The sequence below is a fragment of the Ceratotherium simum genome, chromosome 8 (genome assembly GCF_057802395.1).
Source record: "Ceratotherium simum simum isolate JZ-2026a chromosome 8, ASM5780239v1, whole genome shotgun sequence".
NCBI classification, from domain to species: Eukaryota; Metazoa; Chordata; class Mammalia; order Perissodactyla; family Rhinocerotidae; genus Ceratotherium; species Ceratotherium simum.
Genome location: NC_141907.1, coordinates 77,504,475 through 77,528,350, shown reverse-complemented (window position 1 = coordinate 77,528,350; position 23,876 = coordinate 77,504,475).

The window sequence follows — 23,876 nt, the reverse complement described above, 5'->3', positions numbered from 1 at the left end:
TTTCCTCAAATGTGATATCCTTGCATATCCCCATATCTTCCTTTCATCTTATCAATAAATGTTATCTTGACTGGGTCCCTTCCTATCAGTAATCTATAGATGTTATTCCACTGCCTTCTAGGTTCTGGTGTTGATGATAAAGGATCTGCAATCTGGTTCTTTTTCTTTTGTAAGTAACATATATTCTGCCTGAAAACATGTAATATTTTCTTTTTATCCTTGAAATTCTGAGATACTCCTAGGTGTCTTCTCCCACACCACACACAAATTCAGTCTCAAACTTGGTAAACCTTTCAATCATACACTGTTTTTTCAGCTCAAGGGAATTGTTTTCATTTCTTTTCTTTTTTTTTCCAAGGACTCAAAAAAAGTCTTTTTTTAAATTTTTTTTTATTTATTTTTTATTTTTTTGTTTATTGCAGTAACATTGGTTTATAACATTGTATAAATTTCGGGTGTACATCATTATACTTCTATTTCTGCATAGATTACATCATGTTCACCACCCAAATACTAATTACAACCCATCACCACACACATGTGCCAAATTATCCCTTTCGCCCTCCTCCCTCCCCCCTTCCCCTCCGGTAACCACCAATCCAATCTCTGTCTCTATGTGTTTGTTTATTGTTGTTATTATCTACTACTTAATGAAGGAAATCATACGGTATTTGACCTTCTCCCTCTGACTTATTTCATTTTGCATTATACCCTCAATGTCCATCCATGTTGTCACAAATGGCTGGATTTCATCGTTTCTTATGGCTGAGTAGTATTCCATTGTGTATATATACCACATCTTCTTTATCCATTCGTCGCTTGATGGGCACTTAGGTTGCTTCCAAGTCTTGGCTATTGTGAATAACGCTGCAATGAACACAGGGGTGCATGTATCTTTATACATTGGTGTTTTCAAGTTCTTTGGATAAATACCCAACAGTGGAATAGCTGGATCATATGGTAGTTCTATCCTTGATTTTTTGAGGAATCTCCATACTGTTTTCCATAGTGGCTGCACCAGTTTGCACTCCCACCAGCAGTGTATGAGAGTTCCCTTCTCTCCACATCCTCTCCAACACATGTTGTTTCCTGTCTTGTTAATTATAGCCAATCTGATGGGCGTCAGGTGATATCTCATTGTAGTTTTGATTTGCATTTCCCTGATAGTTAATGATATTGAACATCTTTTCATGTGTCTGTTGGCCATGTGTATATCTTCTTTGGAGAAACGTCTGTTCGGGTCGTTTGCCCATTTTTAAATTGGGTTGTTAGTTTTTTTGTTGTTGAGATGCATGAGTTCTTTATATATTTTGGAGATTAAGCCCTTATCAGATATATGGTTTGCAAATATCTTCTCCCAATTGTTAGGTTGTCTTTTCGTTTTGTTGATGGTTTCCTTTGCTGTGCAGAAGCTTTTTAGTTTGATGTAGTCCCATTTGTTTACTTTTTCTATTGTTTCTCTTGCCCGGTCTGACATTGTGCTTGAAAATATGTTGCTACGACTGATGTCGAAGAGCATACTGCCTATGTTTTCTTCTAGAAGTTTCATAGTTTCAGGTCTTACATTCAAGTCTTTAATCCATTTGGAGTTAATTTTTGTGTATGGTGTAAGGTAAGGGTCTACTTTCATTTTTTTTGCATGTGGCTATCCAGTTTTCCCAACACCATTTGTTGAAGAGACTTTCTTTTCTCCATTGTATGTTCTTGGCTCCTTTGTCAAAGATTAGCTGTCCATAGATGTGTGGGTTTATTTCTGGGCTTTCGATTCTATTCCATTGATCTGTGTGTCTGTTTTTGCACCAGTACGATGCTGTTTTGATTACTATAGCTTTGTAGTATATTTTGAAATCAGGGCGTGTAATACCTCCAGCTTTGTTCTTTTTTCTCAGGATTCCTTTAGCTATTCGGGGTCTTTTGTTGTTCCATATAAATTTTAGGATTCTTTGCTCTATTTCTGTGAAAAATGTTGTTGGAACTTTGATAGGGATTGCATTGAATCTATAGATTGCTTTAGGAAGTATGGACATCTTAACTATGTTAATTCTTCCAATCCAAGAGCATGGAATATCTTTCCATTTCTTTGTGTCTTCTTCAACTTCTTTCAGCAATGTTTTATAGTTTTCAGTGTACAGATCTTTCACCTCTTTGGTTAAGTTTATTCCTAGGTATTTTATTCTTTTTGTTGCAATTGTAAGTGGGATTGTATTCTTAATTTCTTTTTCTGCTACTTCGTTGTTAGTGTATAGAAATGCAACTGATTTTTGTATGTTGATTTTGTATCCTGCAACTTTACCATATTCGTTTATTACTTCTAAAAGTTTTCTAGTGGATTCTTTAGGGTTTTCTGTATATAAAATCATGTCATCTGCAAATAGTGAGAGTTTCACTTCTTCCTTTCCAATTTGGATCCCTTTTATTTCTTTTTCTTGCCTGATTGCTCTGGTTAGGACTTCCAGTACTATGTTAAATAGGAGTGGTGACAGTGGGTATCCTTGTCTGGTTCCTGTTCTTAGAGGGATAGCTTTCAGTTTTTCACCATTGAGGATGATATTAGCTGTGGGTTTGTCATATATAGCTTTTATTATGTTGAGGTACTTTCCTTCTATCCCCATTTTATTCAGATTTTTTTTATCATAAATGGATGCTGTATCTTGTCAAATGCTTTCTCTGCATCTATTGAGATGATCATGTGATTTTTATTCTTCATTTTATTAATGTGGAGTATTACATTGATTGATTTGTGGATGTTAAACCATCCCTGCATCCCTGGAATAAATCCCACTTGATCATGGTGTATAATTTTTTTAACGTATTGTTGTACGCAATTTGCCAGTATTTTTTTGAGGATTTTTGCATTGATGTTCATCAGTGATATTGGCCTGTAATTTTCTTTTTTTGTGTTGTCCTTGTCTGGTTTTGGTATCAGGGTAATATTGGCTTCATAGAATGAGTTAGGGAGCTTACCCCCCTCCTCAATTTTTTGGAAGAGTTTGAGAAGGATAGGTATTAAGTCTTCTTTGAATGTTTGGTAGAATTCACCAGGGAAGCCGTCTGGTCCTGGACTTTTATTTTGGGAGAGGTTTTTGATTACTGTTTTGGTCTCCTTACTGGTGATTGGTCTATTCAAATTCTCTACTTCTTCTTGATCCAGTTTTGGAAGGTTGTATGATTCTAAGAATTTATCCATTTCTTCCAGATTGTTGAATTGGTTGGCATATAGCTTTTCATAGTATTCTCTTATAATCTTTTGTATTTCTTAGGTGTCCGTTGTAATTTCTCCTCTTTCATTTCTGATTTTACTTATTTGTGCCTTCTCTCTTTTTTTCTTGGTGAGTCTAGCTAAAGGTTTCTCAATTTTGTTTATCTTTTCAAAGAACAAGCTCTTGGTTTTATTAATTTTTTCTATTTTTTTTTAGTCTCTATTTCATTTATTTCTGCTCTGATTTTTATGATTTCCCTTCTTCTACTGATTTTGGGCTTTGTTTGTTCTTCTTTTTCCAGTTCCTTTAGCTGCATTGTTAGATTGTTTATTTGAGATTTTTCTTGTTTGTTGAGATAGGCCTGTATTGCTATAAACTTCCCTCTTAGAACTGCTTTTGCTGTATCCCATAAATTCTGGCATGTCGTATTTTCATTTTCATTGTCTCCAGGTATTTTTTGATTTCTTCTTTGATTTCTTCATTGACCCAGTCGTTGTTCAGTAGCATTTTGTTTAATCTCCACGTATTTGTGGCTTTTCCGATTTTCTTCCTATAGTTGATTTCTAGTTTCGTACCGTTGTGGTCAGAAAAGATGCTTGGTATTATTTCAATCTTCTTAAATTTATGGAGACTGGTTTTGTGGCCTAATATGTGATCAATCCTGGAGAATGTTCCATGTGCATTTGAAAAGAACGTGTATTCTTCGGTTTTTGGATGGAATGCTCTGTACGTATCTACTAGGTCCATCTGTTCTAGTGTGTCATTTAAGGCCAATGTTTCCTTATTGATCTTCTGTTTGGATGATCTATCCGTTGGTGTAAGTTGATATTCTTCTAATGTCTCAGATAAATTTGCTATCAAGAGCTTTGGAAGTGTCACATAAAATTTGATGAAAAATTTTATCTTCTGTACATTGTAGCTTTATAGATATAGGAAATAAGAAATACCTCTAAATTTTTATGAAAACAAGAGTTTGAATCTATTCTGACTTTTAAACCATTTATTTAAACAAATGTCTACAGTTGAGTACCTATTACATGCCTGGCACTGTGTTAAGCATTTAAGACAGCCAGGCTAAATAAGGGCACTATTGTAGCTCTGAACACTTAGGAAGGTTTTCTTCCAGAGTGAGAGTTGAGGAGCAATCTTCCCAACTCTCTCTAGTGTTTAGAACCAGCGATCTGAAAGGCAGAGATTCTTTATGGACGTAGCTCTCCTTCCTAGAGAATTCCCTAGGCATGTGCTTTAGATTCAATGGGTCCCACAATTAAGTAGGAATGGAGCCACTAAGAAGAAATGAAATTTTTAACTGAAATTGACCTAGGATTTTCTGATGGTTATAGGCATCATAGAAGAATTCTGCAATACATATAATCAATAGCACTCCTGCCTTCTGGCTGATAAGAGGTTATTGAACTAGTTTTTGTTCGTTCATTTATTTGAAATCTTTTTCTTCATTTATTTATGTGCTGGGCAGTAGAGTTAAAAGTGAATGAGAGAGACGCCATTCCTACCCCCAAGGAGCTTATGTACGTCCAGTTGGGAAGACAGATAAGGGAGCAGCCATTACAATACAGTGTGGTAACTGCCATGGGAACAGAGAAGCAGAAGCAGCTCAGCCTTGGGAGTGGTGTTGGTGAACACCCAAAAAAGGGGGTCTTGAGGAATTAATAGCTGAACAAAGACCTTCAAAAACAAGTTAGGAAGTTGTGGGGGCAGGGGGAAATGCAGGAAAGTGTTCCACGCAAACAGAATAGCAAATGGTCTCTGGGAAGGACCAAAGGTGGGATCATGACTCTTAAGGAAAGAAAAGATCTGTTTGCTTGGATCACAGGGAGTGAGGCTGGAGGCAGAATCAAGGACTTGTAACTTGTGTTGAGGAGTTTGAACTTTGTCCTAAGGGCAATGCAGAGCCATCTAAATATAGGAGCAGTGCAAAGATTTTAGAATAATCACTATAATAAGAAAGAAAAGGAAAAAGATAGGTGGCAGAGAGACCAGTAGGAGACTGGCAATAACCTAGCTGAGAGATTTTTGAAGAGAGGGCTCTAGTGTAGCAGCAGTGGGGATTAAGTGGAGATAAGTGAGCTGTTTAGGAGTTAGTGCAGGAAGAATTTAAGACCACTCACACGATGGATGAGGGAGAGGGAAGAATCAAGGATGACTTCTGGATTCCTATTTGCAGTAATGCATGAATAGTGATGTCATTCTCTGATATAAGAGGAACACGGGGAGCAAAAGGGTTTATGTAGTTAGTTTGGAAATATTGAGCTTGAAGTGCTTCTGGAACATACAAGAAATACTTGAACTGGAGCTATCAGTGGTCAATGAAGCAATGAGAATGAGCTTTTGAGATGGCTTAGAAAGTGTCTACATAGGGAAGGGGAAGAAAAAGGCCTGAACTACAATAAAATATAAAGCATGTATAAACACAGAGGAGCCTAAAACTGAGTATGAGATAGTCAGAGACCTAGAGAGCAAATCATGAAAATTTAGGATTATGGAATCCATCAGCAGAGTTTCAAAAGGAGGAAGTGAAGTAGCAGGATCCAGTGTTGCTGGGAGGCCAAAAAAGATGAGTATGAGTATTTGCAAATGTTCATTAGATTTAGACACAGGATATTTTGTTGATTTGCCAAGGGTATATATAATTTCTGTATTATATATTAGGTGCAGTGACTTTCTTGCTGTCCTAGTGCTATGATGTTCTAAGCACTAGGGTAGGCATTTTAGGTATAGTACCTTATGTGATCTTCACAATATTCCCATGATCTGGTATTATGAGGTCAATTTCACACACAAGGAAGTCAACCTTTTAAAACTTGTTTTGAGCTACAGAGACTTGGAGTTGCATGTAGGTTTCCTTCTTCCCTCTATGCCACACTGCCTCGTAGGAGTTCTGGCCCAATACCTGAGGATGTTGTATCAAGTCATAATTGTTTCGAGGCTAGTCCTGATCCCTTTTTAGTTGAGTTGGTGCCGACACCTGGTTCCCACCTTATAAGCCAGTTTGGACTTAAGTGTTATCATTCTTTGTCCAAGTTTTGTCTTGGAAAGCTGCCTAGAGCAGGGTTTCTAAACAGCACTATTATTGACATTTGGGACCAGATACCCATTTGTTGTGGGTGCTGTCCAATGCATTGAGGGAGGTTTAGCAGCATCCCTGGCCTCCACCCACCAGATGCCAGTTGCACACATCCACCCCCAACAGTGACAATAAAAAATGTCTCCATACATTGCCACATGTCCCTGGGGGGGAAAAACGCTCCCAGTTGAGAACCACAAGCGAGAGTCACAATCCATTTAGGACTGATGCTCTGCCTTATCCTTACTAGCCTCTTCTCTCTTTCTCTTCCACACCACTAAGAAACTGGGATCCAGTCTCTGACTTAGGGCAAGTTGTTACGATGCCTCTATCAATCACCACTGGCCCCCGGCTCGTATTCTGAGTCCCTTCTCCTGGATATACCGCCACTGGGCTCCATCTGCCTTCAGGGAAAAGTGTGTTACACCACCTAAAATCTCCCACCTGGTGGCCGTTGCCACATCTGTGTCTACCCCAGCCTGCTGCGGAACTGCATTCTTCTTCATTCCTTCAGCCGAGTGGCTGCCCCTCTAAAGTCTAGTTTAAGGTCTAAGTACCTGCTTTCTGTCTCTTCTGCTGTAGTTAACCAGGGAGTTTCTGTCCATAGTCTAAGACATGAGCCTTTGAAACACTAATAATGACACAAAAGCATGTTTTTTTCAGGGAGGGTGCAGCAGCCCTCAAGACAATTTCCAAAGCATCTGTACTTTCCTTAAAAAAATCCTGTTATAGGGCTTGCCCAGTGGCACAGTGGTTAAGTTCGCTTGCTCCACAATGGCGGCCCGGGGTTCACGGGTTCGGATCGCGGGTGCGGACTGACGCACCGCTTGTCAAGCCATGCTGTAGCAGGTGTTCCACAAAAAGTAGAGGAAGATGGGCACGGATGTTAGCCCAGGGCCAATCTTTCTCAACAAAAAGAGGAGGATTGGCAATAGATGTTAGCTTAGGGCTGATCTTCCTCACCAAAAAAAAAAAAAAATCCTATTATAGCTTCAGCATCCATCAGTTAATTTAAACTTTATTTTCTGTATTATCACTTGAGGCAGTGTATCAAGTAAAGTAGTACCTCATTTAATATTTAACATGCTTTAAAGTGCCTTTTTCAAATTCTGGAATTGCATACAAATTTTAGAATTAAGGACTTTAGTAAAAAGATGATGCCCTTCATTGTCCTCAAACTTATGCCTCCAATCTTATTTATCACCCTCACAGGTTTTGTGTTCCCATCCTTGGATTTTTCTTTTTCTATAGTTATTCAGAAGCATTTCTCTCTTCTTGATTATTTCAGCTGCTACGAGCTTAGTATTCCTGTAGTTTATGCTTCGTTTAGGCTTGGCAAGCAAAATTGCATGCAGCATTTCAAATGCAGATCAACATTCTTTCTGTTGATTCTGATTTTGAATACTGGGCTATATCAGACTATTTCATTAAAAAACAAAACAAGACAGTTTATTCAATAAAATATTCAGTCACTCTAGTTGATGATGTTTTATGTCAAATTCTCTCTTCACTATCAGATGATTTATCTTGCTAATTTATGTAACAAATCAACTATACCCATATGTCCTGTGAACACTGAACACTGATCACCCAGCTATGATCTGTAAGAAGATTATATCCCCATTATCAGGCCTGCCTGGTCTCTTTTAAAAAGGTGTCATTCTGTGTGTCAGCCATCCAGAAAAACTAAGGAATAATTTATTTAGGCAGGTGAGGAAATAGTGAGTGTTCTTGAGGTTTTACTCCGGTAAGCCTAGGTGTGATGAATCTAAGAACACTAAGGAGAGTCCCTGCATAGAGGAATTAAGAGTATAAATAACACTGGTCATAGCTGAATGATTCTCATGTGTGAGGCAAATAAGAAATGTAGAGTTTCATCGAGTCTTCACAGTAACTATAAGATGCAGGTGGGCACTACATTATTACCACTAGTTTGTAGCTGGGGCAATTGAGACAGAGAGTCTGAGTAATATGTCCAAAGTCACTCAGGTTGTGAGTAGAGAACTGGGATATAATCTGAGGTCTGCATAAGTTCCAAATCCCCAATCTAAGCCAATGTATTCCTAAAAGTTTCTACAACAGTGGCAGGCTGGGAGCAAGACAGGAAGGTTACGAGCATTTCCTTACAGCACTATCCAATAGAAACACAGTACAAATCAAATGTGTAATTTAAAATCTTCTAGTAGTCATTTGAAAATAAGATAAAAAGAAACAGATGAAAGTAATTTTAACAGTGTACTTTGTTTAACCTACCTATATGTCCAAAATATTATCATTTTAATATATAATCAATATAAAAATTATTAATGAGGTATTTTGCACTCTTTTTTTGTATTAAGTCTTTGACATCCAGCATGCATTTTATACTTTCAGCACATCTCAATTGGGACTGTGCACATTTCAGGTGCTTCCTAGTCACTTGTGGCTAATGGTTACTGTATTAGAGAGCACAGCTCAAGAGACCTCGAAACTGGATTTGGTAACGTATTTTCAAGATTACCTTGTATCATGCCATTTTATCTCACTTTTAAGATTTTTCTAGTCTTGAGTAACTTCATGTTTGAATGATCCAGCTTTGTCTCAATTGTGTCGTGAGGAATTAAAAGGTTGATGGGCATCAGTGACCCCCCCCCGCCACCTCTACTAGTGGCCGTCATAATGGGGGAAAGTGAAATTAGTGAGGATTCCCAAGGGAAAGGTAAAATCAAGGGACAAAAGTCAGAATTTTAGATCTAGCTGTCCCCCCTCCATCACAAATCCTGGAGTTTTCTTTTCTTAGGAAGTTAGTGATTGCCTTAAATTTATTACAAAAGTTTGAAATTTGAGCACTAGTGATTTTCAGCATATTAGTCTTTGACCTTCCCTTTCTTGCCTAATGTCCTTTTATTTATCTGGTGAATTTACGAACAGGTTGCTTCCTGGAAGGTGTAGACACAGCCTTCTTCTTTTTTCCAAGAAGATTAACCCACTGAGTGATCTGGGAGGATGGATTAGTCTCTCCCCACCAGTATTTCCATCAGCTCCCCTCACTAAACTGACGCAGAAATGCGAGAGTGTAGGAAGCCACCAACTCCCAACCCCATTGCTGTGCAATAGTCCCTTCTATTTAGAATTTCTAGCACCAATGTAGTTTAAACCAAACCTAGAAGAAAATTAAGAGATTAATAACAGACATCCAGGCAAGAAAATCAGCCTCCCACAGCAGCTGACGTGATTTCTGAGCAGGAACTGGTCCACAAAATGGACAGCAGGGTGCGTTACTAAAACATAAGCAACTAGATAGCTACAATGGAGAGCTTAGGCGAGGGATGCTTTTACCGGGAAGATATTTCAGAACAGGGGCCGGCCCGGTGGCACAGTGGTTAAGTTCGTGTGCTCCGCTTTGGCAGCCCAGGGTTCGTGGGTTCGGCTCACAGATGCGGACATACACGCTGCTCATCAAGCCCACATACAAAATAGAGGAAGATTGGCACAGATGTTAGCTCAGGGCCAATCTTCCTCAAGCAAAAAGAGGAAGATCGGCAGCAGGTGTTAGCTCAGGGCCAATCCTCCTCACGAAAAAAATTTAAAAAATAAATAAAGAAAAAAGGAGAAATTAGTGAAACAAAAAAATCTATAAAAATTATTTTAAAAAAAGATATTTCAGGACAGTTGTGATAAAATCATGCGTTTTGAGAAAATAAGTAAAGAATGATAATCGTAAATTATAAGCAAAAATTTTTAAATCTTGTTCTTGTTGAAATTCCACTATTAATGGAATTGTGTGGAAAAACCTAGATTCTACCAATTGAATAAGACAATTTGCAGCAATATAATTTACATGAAAATGTGTACAGCAAAATATCCTCAATATTCATCCTCACCTTTGGATGAAATCTTTTAAACGTTTTCCCTTTTCTTTATTCTTCCTTGTTCACCTGTATTTATAACTCACAGGTGGGAGATAAGCAGAGTGTGGGGAATCGGTATATGTTTGATGGCCCTGAGGTGATCAAGGCTGGTATTATGACTTGGAGACTAATGGAGAGCACAGCCAAGACAACTGAGAGGACATAATAAGATAAAACTAGTCTGATTTAAAGATTTGGCACACATTTGACTTTGTGCTTTGTGCCAAGCAAGTTAACAACTAGCATTTGGAGCCCCATCTCCACTATTTCTTGAACAGACCTAAAAATGGAAAGGACTTGTCTATAAAGTGATAAAGTTACTTGATTCTCTTTACTCTCTGCATGCAACCTTGTCTTTTAAGACCAAAGCAGATGTTAATCTGAGAAGCATTTCAGCTTAATTTCTAAACATGCAAGGTGTTCTGTTCTGACAAATTTCGCTAATTTGTCACGATCAGTATCACTGAGCCTAGGTCCTGAACAAGACAATAGCAACAGCCAAAAGTACAGTGAGAAATGCAAGTGGAGATCAGGGACGTTTGTCCTTTCTCAGACTGAACAGGGCTGCTCTCCCTGCCTCCTCTCTCCCCCAGTGAAAAGACCGTAAAGCCCAAGGAAATAGAAATAGACATTAAGTCTTTCCAAATAGGTCAATAATTTAAATCTAGTCCAGTACCTGATTACTGAAATTTTTTTTTTTATCATTGTTTGGGAAATTTAAGCATAGCTGGCTTGGAACTAGAAGACTTTGCAGAGAAGCAAAAAATGGTAAACTCTGAATGGTAGATTCTTCCCTTTCTTTATCGTCTTTATTTCTTCAAATACAGAAGATTAGAAAGGAGATTTTTACTGATATCACTCATAATAATGTTTCTAAGCAAATCATAAGTCAACCTGCTCCTGTTTTGTTCTTTTTTTTTTTCACTGCCGTTAAAACTTATTAAAAAATTACATTTAACATTTCAGGCCAGTTTCTCAGGTCTTTGCACAACAGCTTTTTGCCTAGACTATTAGACATCTCATGGGGAAAATATTTTGCATCTATTGAAAAAGGAACTTGATTTTACCTGGATAATTCATCCCTTGCCCTGGGGACAGCAAAGGGCCATGCTCTCCATATGGTGAACAGCATTCCACAATGGCAGGAACACACAGACAGGTTTTGTGGCTGTTACTACTTGTTCCTACGTCAGATGGGGACATTTTCACTTCTCAAAACTTTCCTGAATTTTTTTCTTGCTTTTTCTATATAAATTCTACTGATCTATGGCAACATACCCATGTAAATTTAGTAGGATTTAACTAGTACCTATAAAGACATGAAATCCCTTTCCATCTACCTGCATGGTCCTATCTTAAAAAAAAAACAAAACCAGTTCCTCAAAATGGTACTGCATCTATGGTCCCATGAGATCCTTATTTAAATTAGTCAACCTGGGTTCAGCACATATCACAATCACATCATTAAATAAACCTCTATTTGTGTATGGTATAAATTCTCCCCTACAGGGTGTGAATTGCCAGATGTCCCAGACTCTAGTATACTCCAAAATCGGTCTCATTTATCTACTTGGTAGACAGAAATTCTCATTATGAAATCCTTTGTTTTACTTAGACTAAATAGGTAGAGATATTGATTACATGAGGCTACTGTTTAAAGGAAAGCATAGCTTGTATATAAGATGTATAAAGGAGATAAAATTTCTCTCAAATTGTATCATTTCGTCTTTGATCTTCCCTGTGTAACAGTGAGAGTGGTGGGGTGTGGAGCCTATACTCATTTATGTGCCAAACTCATGATCTTCTCCATCACTCATTGTAAGGAAGAGCTAGTTTTCCAAGTAGAGGCTAAAAGGCGGAAAGATGGTCATGCCCAGCTCTCTACTGAGTATTTGATTCTGCTGACATCAAAGAATCAGAGGACTCGGGAATCATCCGTCCACCTTCACACCAATCCGCCTTTCAACTTTTCTGAGGAGGTAGGAAGTTGTCCTATTTGTACATCAATCTTGCAAAGGAAAACTTCTGACAGTAACTCACATATAGTAAACTTTCTTGGTGGGAAAATCTTTCATATTCCCTAAGTTTAGAGAGAATTATAGAGAAGTTAAGACCCACGGGAAAAAATTCCCTACAAGTTAAGAAAGCCCAATTGCAATATTTCCTTGAAGGTAAAATTATAACCCAGAATTTCTTCAAACTGAGTAATGAAAAGTTCACATATTTTCAGATTAGCATATGCTTGAATATAATCTGTAACAGTGACATCTGGTGGCTTTTATTATAATGCTGTGGCATCTTTTGTACAAAGCCATGCCATAATTAAACAGAATTGTAACATGGCTTTGTGCTTCATGCATGATAAAATAAACAGATGCATATTGGCTCTTACCAAAGCATCCCTTATAGATTTGGTACAGCACAATGTTCAATTTTGCAAGTCACAAGTTTGAAACTTTCAGATGAGTATACAAATTAATATTTTAACTTTAAACTTTTTAGTCACACTACTATGAACTTGCTAGCTTTAAATTTATGTATATTTAACTTTCATTCATTTTCCTCGTGCTGGTGGAGTGCAGGCTCAGATTGGCATACTCTTTCATAGCTGCTTCTAATACTAGTCTGTCACTCACAGGAGCTAAAACCCCAGGCCATGGGAATAAATTTAATTCATTGCCCTCTTGAGTTCCACCAGGGCTAAATGGAGAGGGAAGGGTGAATAGGTGAATCTCAGTCTTTCTCTCAGGGTGTAAAATGTTAATGATGACCTTGATTTGTCCATGTGCACTTCTCCCCTCCCCCCAGTCCTGAGGTCTAGCAACCCATACTGTGAAAAACTTTCCAAGCACAATGAAAAAATCAGGAGAATGTATATTAGCAGCAAAGATTTCTTAAAAGGTTATTATGTTTTAGCTCCATAGAGCTTTTAAATAATATCCTTCAACTTGCACTTTTTTCACTGATTGGAAAGCAGACAAGAGACTATCTCTTTGGCAATTCTATTTCTTAAATTTCTTGGACAGTCTCTTTGTAAATGTTGGCTGATCCTGCCGAAGTTCTACCATCAAGAAACTTTTAACCTTGTATTTTCTGTAGATTGGACACTCAGATAATTTACATCAGGTAATCTGGTTTAATTTGCACTGTTGAGTCTAGAAAAGAAATGTGGCTCAGATAGCAATATTTGCACTTATGTGTGTAAGTTGAAGGTGATCTAAGCATCAGCCCACGCCAATGACATTTCTGACTGTAAAGTGCTATATTTAAGTATATTCAATCAAGCAAATCCATTGGCTCACTTCAGTAACCTGCAGTGTCTGCTGTCTTTCCTTCTGTCAGGGCATGCTATTTGTCGTAGATAACAGCACTTAACAAGAGAAATACCTTATTACACAGTTAGAGAAACAAATTATATTTAAGCAAGATTTTCTTCAAGTAACTGAATTGCATTAACAACAATTTGCTGTTTCCACGACACTAAATTGTAAATATATTCAGGCAAAGAAAATACTAGGTACAGATGCCATTTCGTAAGTAGGCTATGCTGTGGAGTTATCAATTCAAAGCCTAAATAGATACTAAGAAGTCAGTTTTATTCTCTCTTAATCCCTCAAGAGGATAAGGAATTTTTTTCCAGGTCTATCTAATCTGTGAAATAATGGATCAGGATTAGTATCAGCCTTCCCTTTATGACTGTTTACATCAGTTCCCACAAAAAGCAGAAGACTCGTTGATGAACTTTTCCCTTCTTTTATTTATTTATTTTTTTTGGTGAGGAAAACCAGCCCTGAGCTAACATCCGATGCCAATCCTCCTCTTTTTCACTGAGGAAGACTGGCCCTGGGCTAACATCCGTGCCCACCTTCCTCCACTTTATATGGGACGCCACCACAGCACGGCTTAACAAGCGGTGCATCGCTGTGCCCCCGGGATCCGAACTGGCGAACCCCGGGCCGCTGCAGCAGAGCGCACACACTTAACTGCTTGCGCCACCGGGCTGGCCCCTGAAATTTTCCATTCTGATGAGCCATCTAAACACTGAGAACTTCCAAACTGATAGTTCCATGTCTCTACTAACCTCCAGACTGTGCTAACTATTATTTAACTGGTTGTCTAGTAGTCACCTCAAATTTAACATGTCCAAAGAATTCCTGATCTATCCGCCAAAGCATCTTCTCGCACAGTATTCGCCATCTGAATAAAGGGCACCTCGTTCTTCTAGCAGCTCACTCTAAAAAATGTTGAGTTATGCCTGGTTCTTTCCTTCTCTCACACCCCGTATCCAGTCCAGTCTATCGGTTTTCTACCATCAAAATACATGCTGGGGGCCCCGCCCAGTGGCGTAGCAGTTAAGTTCTCGCACTCTGTTTCGGTGGACCACAGTTCGCAGGTTCGGATCCTCGGTGAGGACATACACACCTCTCATCAAGTCATGCTGTGGCAGCATCCTCCCACAAAATAGAGGAAGAAGGGTACAGATGTTAACTCAGGGCCAATCTTCGTCAAGCAAAAATAGGAGAATGGGCAACAGACGTTAGCTCAGGGCTCATCTTCCTCACGAAAACAAAACAAAAATCCTGATTCGGTCACTTCTTACTACTCCACCCTTAATATCTTTGTCCTAGCCACTCTTTTCACTTGCCTGAGTATTCCGGTCTTTACCCTACTGTATAATCTCATTCCAGCAGTCAGAAGAATCTTTTTAATCTAAGTCACATCATGTCATCCTTTTGCTCAAACTTTACCAAAGATTCATTTCTCATGCAGAATAAATTCTTATAATTGCTTAGAAGGCTCTAGATTGTCTGGTTCTTTCTCTGCTTTCTTTATCTCCTGCTATGGTCTCCTTTGCTTAAACTCCAACAAACTGGCCTTCCTCCTTTTACTAGACTACACACCACGTTGTTGCTTTGAGGCCTCTGCGCTTTCTGTTCCCTTTGCCTGGAACATTTTTTTCCCAGATAACTTCTTTGCTGGTTATCTCATTTCCTTCAGGTTTTTCTTGAAATTTTGCTATCTCAGTGAGGCTTTCCCTACCCACCTTACATGTTTTTATCTCCCTCTATCCATCCCCAGGCTCCCTATCTTCCTTTTCTGGTATTTTCCTCCATTTATCACCAACTGATATTTTATATGTTTTACTTATGTATTTGTTCATTATTTGTTTATCTCCACTCCTTTTTCAGAATATAAACCCATGAGGAGATTAATGTCTGTTTTGTCCACGGCTATATTCCCAGCACATAGAACAGTGCCTGGAACACAATAAAAATGCGATAAATGTTTACTGAGTGAATGAATGGATTGATTATTGGTAGCTGCATCTTGTACACACTCTTCCTTGAAGAAAAGAACTTTCTCTCAGGTTAAGCAGGTGTGTAACATCATTTTTCTGATTAATTTGCTCTAGAAAGCAATTGTTGGTATCATAGAGCTTCAAAACTACTAAATTCACTACGCTAGATTTCTTTAGTAATTGAAGATAAGCCTCATGGATCTCAGATGGGGAAAGGCTGGCAGAGATAGCTCATCTCTGCTACGCTCAGCATCACTGAGAGTGACTCAAAGGCAGGGGCTAGAGTCGTCTGAAGGCTCGCCTTGATGCTGCCTGTGGGCTGAGACTTGAGCTGAAGCTCTCAGCTGGAACACCCTCACCACATGGTGACTGGCTTCCAAGGGTGGGCATCCTCGAGAGAGAAGCTCAGGTAGAAGCCGTATCACCTTTTGTGAACCAGCCAGGGAAATTCATGCAGTGTCACTTTTGCAGCATTCTGCTTGTCAAGACCACCACAAAGGCCTGTCCGGTTTTGAGGCAAGGAAAAAGAGATTTTACCTCCTGATGTTGAAGTGGCAAAACTCTGCAAGGGCAGGCAGTACCAGATATATTGTTATGGTCATTTTTAGAAAACGCAACTTGTCACAGCCTCTACAAAGTATTTGAGGTGACTTGAGCTCTACATTGACTAAAATGATATTCCATTGATAGGGCTCATGGTAAAGATCCGGGATTTCCATGCCGTCTCTCAAATGATCCGTGTACTGCAATCATACATAAGGGAGCGTGGTAGTTTTAAGATATGTCCACAAATCTTTTCTAATATTCCCATCAAGAAGTAGCCACTCTATCCTCTCCCCTTGAATCTGGGCTGGCCTTAGATACACCCCTATAATCAATACAGTTCTGGGCCGGCCCTGTGGCTTGGTGGTTAAGTGCGCGCGCTGTGATGCTGGTGGCCCGGGTTCGGATCCCGGGTGCGCATCGAGGCACCACTTCTCCGTTCATCCTGAGGCCGAGTCCCACATACAACAACTAGAAGGATGTGCAGCTACGACACACAACTATCCACTGGGGCTTTGGGAAAAATAAAATAAATAAAATCTTTAAAAAAAAAAAAAAAAATACAGTTCAGCAGAAGTGGCATTGTGTGAATTCCACGGCAGCTTTTACCTTCATCACTGGAACTCTTGTGTTTGGAACTCTGCTATGTGAGAAGTCCAGCTCTCCTGAGGCCTCCACGCCGTGAGGAAGCCCAGGCCGTGCTCAAGAGGCCGTACTCAGGTTTTTGGTTGACAGTGCAGCTGAGACCCCAGCTGACAGTCAGCATCCAGCTGATAAAATATAGCTTTTGTGAGAACTTTGATATCATCTCCTGACTGACAGCCAGCCAGGAGAGTGAGCCCTCTGAGACGGCCAGCCCAGGTGAACTTGGTAACTGCAGCCCCACCTACATCTGATGGCAACCACAGGAGAGACCCCAAGTGAGAACTGTCCAGCCAAACTCTTCCCGAATTTCTGACCCACAAAGTCATGAGAAAATAAAAAGGCTGTTTTAAGCCATTAAGTTTGAGAGTAATTTGATATTTAGCAAAGATAACCAAACAGAAAAAGATAATGACCAAGAAAGTCTAATTTTTGTTCAAGAATTAAAATTACAATCTTCCATTCCCATTTTCTATACAAAACATTGTTTGGTTTCAAGGATTAAAACCTTTATTATTCCTTTGCAGTAAAATAATATAAAAAACAGAATGAAAAACTCTTGTTGACTCATCAATCCTAATCCTTTTACAAGATTGCAAACATGCTAGTCTGTGCACAAATAAACATGAGGACACTCTTATGTAGGTTTCACCCAAGTCACTCTATAGTTGGAGAATATCATCAAAGTGTATTGAGTTCATGATTGTAAAGTTAATTGCTTAATATTTTAACCGTTTTGTTGTAATAAATCTGTATGACTGGTTACTATCACTTTTCTGTAAATGTATACTTTATTATACTATTTTAATACAATTTTTATATTGAAAGTCAGCAGCAATGTACATATTTACTCTTTTTCATTGTTTCTCATTCAGTGCTGGAGTGTTATGACTCTACAAAATCATATTTTTCCAAGTACAAACTAAGCGTTATTTACTTAACTTCTTTCTTGATAGACCAGAAATAAAGGGTGTGGCTGGAGAACACTGCAGTTCCTCCTGGTGGGCTCATCAATGCTCCTGCATTAGAAGAATTGTGGGTCTGGAGCAAATCTCAATTGTTACAGTTATTAAAAAGAAAATCAGGTACGTAGTGACCCAACTTCCTGCAATCGAGTAACTGTATATTTCAGTAAAAAAAAAAAATGATAGAACCAGAAGACTTAAGGTAAACGCTCAAATTTTGCCTTTTTTTCCTTTTTTTACTGTTTTTGACTTTTCACACACGAATATATTTGAGCCTCCCACCCCTCCAAAAGAACTTTCTGTTTTTGACTTTCAGACATAAAATATAGCTTTTGTGAGAACTTTGATATCATTTTGTTACCTTTGGGATGTAGCTAAAATGGTTTACAATTTCAAAAGCCCCGGATCTCAATCGTGTGCGTCTGTGTGTGTGCCCGCACGTGTACGCCTGCCCCTGTGGGTAAATAAGAAGCATGCCAGACAGCATAAAACATTCACTGCAGAGAGACCTGAATCTGGTTTGGCAAATCAGGATGCCACTGTGTATGAGGGTATTACTTACACGAGCGGCAGCTGTTCTTGTGACTCGAACGTTAAACACACTGGCTAAGTATATTCTGAAGCCAGTGATAAACAAGTGTCTCAGAGATACATCCATACAACAGCACATGTTTAGTCTTTTATGCACTACAATGGGTGTCCCACATCAGCTTTCTTCTTCTTCAGGTTTCCTGCAGCCCCCCTGACTGTCCCTGTCACCCAGTGCCAGATGGGGAGTGAGAGCTCAGCTGATCCACCTCTTTGTGGTGGAAACCCCCAGAGCTTCAGCTCTAGGCTACAGGTTACCGAAGCCGTCATGAAAAATTCAGAGCTGATATTAACAAGTCTGCTGCAAGTAAAGCGCGTGTCACATTATCCACCCTGCCTTTCAGTTAACACTAAAGCTACTGTCGCCAAAAGAAGAAATGCATACTTGCTGTGTTTGTGTTCAACACTATTTGGATTGTACCATGCAGATTCAGAGCTAAGAAGAAAGATGTTGTAAAAAATGGAAGAGAGAAAGATCAGACAGTTGAATTACTGAGAGTCCTGGAGAATGACTGAGAAGCAGAACAGTGAATTGGAAGGAAGTGGCTTCCCAATACTTGGTGAAATACGGAAATGTTTTACTGAAGTTCCAGTTCTGTAGCTTCATTAAATAATTAAACATGTTTATAATAGTTTTAGGTACATGTTGCTTCTATATTTATCCAGTAATAAATCCATTTCATAAAAGTTCTTTAAATTAAAAAAAGACTTACAATCCTATAGAAAAATTTCTGAGATAGAAAAAATTAATTACCAATTATAATTTATTGAATACTTGCTATGTTCTAAGCACTTTTCACCTATTACCTCATTTACTTCTCACAACAAGCCAATAAGGTAGGTACTGTTTATTGTTAACACCATTTCACAGTTTAGGAACCTGAGGCTCTGGAATGTTCAGTGACTTGCCCCTGGTCATGAGGTAAGTGCAGGTTTAAACTCTCCAGACCCTGTACACTTAACCACTACTCTATCACTACTGTTAATTCATAATATTTCACATCATACAGAGAATTCAAAGGATACTGTAATATGCCACTTCCTTCCCAAAGAGAGATTTCATGACTTTAAAGATAATAATAAACAACATTTTACAGATGAAGTTGAAGTCGTCTTTGACAACTACCTCAGTCCTATTACCCTTGAATCTTCCCCAGAGGCAACTATTATCATGAGTTTGGTGTGTATTTTTAAATATAATTTTAAATTATATATATATACACAGTATAATATCAAACTATAAATATATTTCTACAGCTTTCTTTTTTTCTCAACATTTGTTTTTTGAGATCTATCCATATTAAATATAAAACTTTAAAAGAAAGCCTAGAAGACTCTGTGAGTTTGTGAGAATTTAACGAGGAGAAAAAAACCAGCGATCACCCAGCCATGGGCTACAGTACATATATTACCTCGTGAGCTGAATGGGATTTAATGGGAGCACATAGGAGGTCTTAGCATGAATGCAATGATTTAGTAGCTAGACATACACATCAACCAACTGTCAACCTCCTTTGATTCCCACTCCCCTTTCTAATGAAATGAGGGAGCCGTACTTCATCAGAAACTTTAAAGAAAATACATCAAATCTCTTACAATTAAGACATTTCAATTTTTGCTTTCTTTTAAAAACGTATTCACTTATGTTACTATCAGATCATAAAGTCATCCCTGAAGTTTCATCAGGATTAAAAATGTTTCTCAACTCTAATATTATAGTACATACAATTTAAAGAAACAAAGCTTGTTGAAAAACTTTTATACTGAGGTTTCCAAATAGCTAAGAATATAGGTAAGTTTCCACTTAGCTTCTAACAGATAGAAGCTAACCTATATCACGGAAGAAAAATATTAAGTGAATTGATATACATGATTTGACCACAACCCAACCCTCTTGGTAATCTAAGCAAGAGCTATTCAGTTGTAAAAGCCCAGAACATTTTCTGGGACTCGTCATTCTTAGTCTAATCCTTCACTGCTCTAAGACACAGTCTTTAAAGAAAAAAGGGAGGAGGAGAGGGGATGGGAGAGGCGAACAGAGTGATTAAAAATGTCAACAGATAATATGATTATTGATCTCTAGCACGTGTGAGTTTTATGAGTGTAAACAAGTGGTATAACACAGGTGAACTATACAAGTCAGGAAATATTTCACCAGGAAACCATTATAAGATTTAAGCTGTGCTAGTTATTGCCATTTACTCAAAAGTCATCATTTGAGGGCAAAGAATAAGATTTACCTGTATTAACACTAGAGTTCACATATATTTATCTATGGCCCAATTTCAATCTCAAAATAAAAATAGCTATAATATGTTCGATTTTAAGAGGATAATTATGTTTGAGAATAATGTAAAATTTCAGGTTAATTGCAAGAGCTGTATAGATTGCTTGGTAGTCGTAACCCTTGCCCTAGTTTGCCAAGAATCAACGGTGCCAAAATTCCAATTGAACGAGAAAAGAAATTCTAATACTGTTTTATTGTAGCAGTGTGAGCTTTTACCCTCATTTATTTGTCAACATCTGTACTTCATGATAGTGTCCCAGTGTGCGACTGTCGTTCCAGTGCAATCTAAAACTCCAATAAGTGGAAAAGGAGAACCTCTTCTTTCTTTTTTCCTTTATTTTAGGAACAGTTTTCAGTTACCCTCAAACTGAGCAAAGTCGGCAGGATAGTAATTTTAAATATCACTTGGAAATATGTGAAGTAGAATGTAATCTCTCTCCGCTGAATCTATCAGCTGAAGGTTTCCAGACAGTGTGTAACCTCTGGAAGGTTAACTTAAAAAAACATACCCCCTGCTTCCAAGATTTAACACTTAAAGATCATTCTAACCCATATCCAGTAGCATTTATGATGGGTATTATTTTATCTTTCTTTTCATGACAGCCGACACAAGGACTTCTGTTCTATTTATGAATCTAATTGCTCAGACGACTTCTACTCCCTTGAAGCATTCAGCATTCTCATTTATCCTACTAGACGGGAAGTTACCTGAGGTCAGCCCAGAACAGTGTTTCTCTTGCACATAGCAGGTGCTCAGTCAATTTTTAAATCTCAGGAAATTCTATTGACTTGATCTAGAATTTAAATTTATAGTTTATATTATCTTTACATTTGAAATCAGCACTAATATCTATGTAATTTTCAAATCAAAATTTCTAAAATTGGTCTGCAGACTTTGGGTTTTTCTAGCTTTTACATAACCAACTTCCAATAGGTAAGCAATATTGACAATTTCATATGATAAATAAGAAACCTTAAACTTATGAGTTCTTCCTCAGAATTTGGGTTTGCAAATATCAGTTCTTATTACCCTAACGACAGATCCATGAAGAACAGGAACAACTTTCTTCTTTTCAGACGGAAAAGGAAGTCACAGAGAAGTTCAGCAACTTGTTTAAAATCACACAGTCGTTCCCCCTGGAACCTAAATCTTCTCTTTTCCTACATAGATTTAATTTAAAAATGTTTTAGCCCACATTCATACAATAGAGCTGGATTACATCTCCAGTATACATAAAAATGGGAATTTAAGAAAAATATAGTCTTATTTAGTATCAATCCAACAGCCAGTTTTCTATTACTAAAATAAATTATAGAAATAATTATCTGAATAAGCAATATACTTATTCATTCCTTTTCTTCCTGCAAAGGGAGATTTTTACTGTAATTCTTTTCTTTTTGTGTGAGGAAGATCGGCCCTGAGCTAACATCTGCCAATCCTCCTCTTTTTGCTGAGGAAGACTGGCCCTGGGCTAACATCCTGCCCATCTTCCTCCACTTTATGTGGGACGCCGCCACAACATGGCTTGACAAGCGGTGCGTTGGTGCGCGCCCTGGATCCGAAACAGCGATCCGAACCGGCAAACCCTGGGCCGCCTAAGCAGAGCACGTGCACTTAATCACTTGCAGCACGAGCCGGCCCCTACTGTAATTCTTAAGCTTTGGAAGTGACCTTTAGCGATAAGGACCTGAGTATGATTGTGCCAACATGTTTGCAACATGTACTGCAATTTGGTGGAGGAAAAGGTAGATTAGGACCCATAGGCAGAGTAAAATAAACAGTAATCTGTTTAGAAACAGTTTGACACTGGGAGACCCGGCTCAACCCGGGTTTACTGATGTCATTTCATCCCAGTAGAGGTTGAAAACAAACATGTTATTTTACAGATCTAGCCCCTCATTCTTACACATGCCATCAGTCAAAAATTATATAAACAAGATTGTATTATCCTATGCTTGGTTGTCAGAACCATGGTAGAAGAAGGCCATAGCTACTGAGAATTCACAGAAACCAATTGCATGTCCAACTTTGTGAAAAATGAGCTAGTTAGTTGGCTTAAAAAGAATCTACTTATATACATAGTACAAACAACTTGATATAGAAGAGATCATGAAAATCACTCAAGTGAAGAATTTGACCAAAAATATTGATGCTGTCTCCAATATTTTATAGACCTACATTCATAGAAATATTTTTTTAAGTGCATTTTAGTGACATGGAATTCATGGCAGTGATCATGATTTTTACCCTAATGAACACATGAGCTGAAAGAAAAGCTTCCTGTTGAAGTTTTTCACTTTTAACTAAAATAATCATATTTATTTTTTCTTTAAGACTACATATCTAGTCTTTAAAGAAGCATTTAAAATATTGCCTTAGAATAATCTCTTTGGCAATGAGACTATTGAATCCAAACGCAATGAATGTGCCATGAAAGGTTGTTAAACTTGTGTGTTTTTAAAAATTTCCATGATTCATCTCACATTCTGCTGTCAAATGTTGGCACAATTAACTTAACGATACCAATGAATAATTCACTGACTTTTTTATTCAAGCTGAGTCTGTGATGGTTATGAACGACACCCATTTTTTGTTTTTTAGTTTTCCAAGTCTTTATTTTCTTACTACTTAATCTTTTACTAACACAGTCCTGGCAGCTTTTATACTCCTATATTGTTTACTGAATAAATAATTGATGGGTGAGCTATAGAACTCCCTTTCCCAGCTTTACTGCCTTTCCACTAGAAATGCCATTTTCAGCCTGTTTCACTGCCTTAAGTTTATGGTCTTGAAGATGGAGTTCAAGTTTGGGAAAAAGCCAAATAAATAAATGAAAGTAAAATAAGGTTAATATTTTAGCTGAGGCTTTCATCTTAAAATTTTGGTTATCTATGTATTTCCAATCAAATGTCCAATCCATCTTTCTCTTTTCTTCAAGAAGGAATATAATTATAGCAACAATATATGCCTCATTGTACATTTACTAATTTTACTTTTCAAATTATCCCAGGGTGCAAAAAAATTAGCACATTAAAAATAAATAAAGAGGCCAGCTGGGTGGCATAGTGGTGAACTTTCTGCACTCCGCTTTGGCGGCCCGGGGTTCGCAGGTTTGGATCCCTGCTAGGACCTACGCACTGCTTGTCAGGCCATGCTGTGGCAGGTATCCCACATAAAATAGAGGAAGATGGGCACAGTTGTCAGCTCAGGGACAATCTTCCTCAGCAAAAAGGGGGGGACTGGCAACAGGTGTTAGCTCAGGGCTAACCCTCCTCACCAAAAAATAATAAAAATAAAAATAAAAATAAATAAAACATTAGCAGCTTAAAAATAACAGCTGAAAGTAATTGTATGATACTTTTGTGCTATTTGGGAA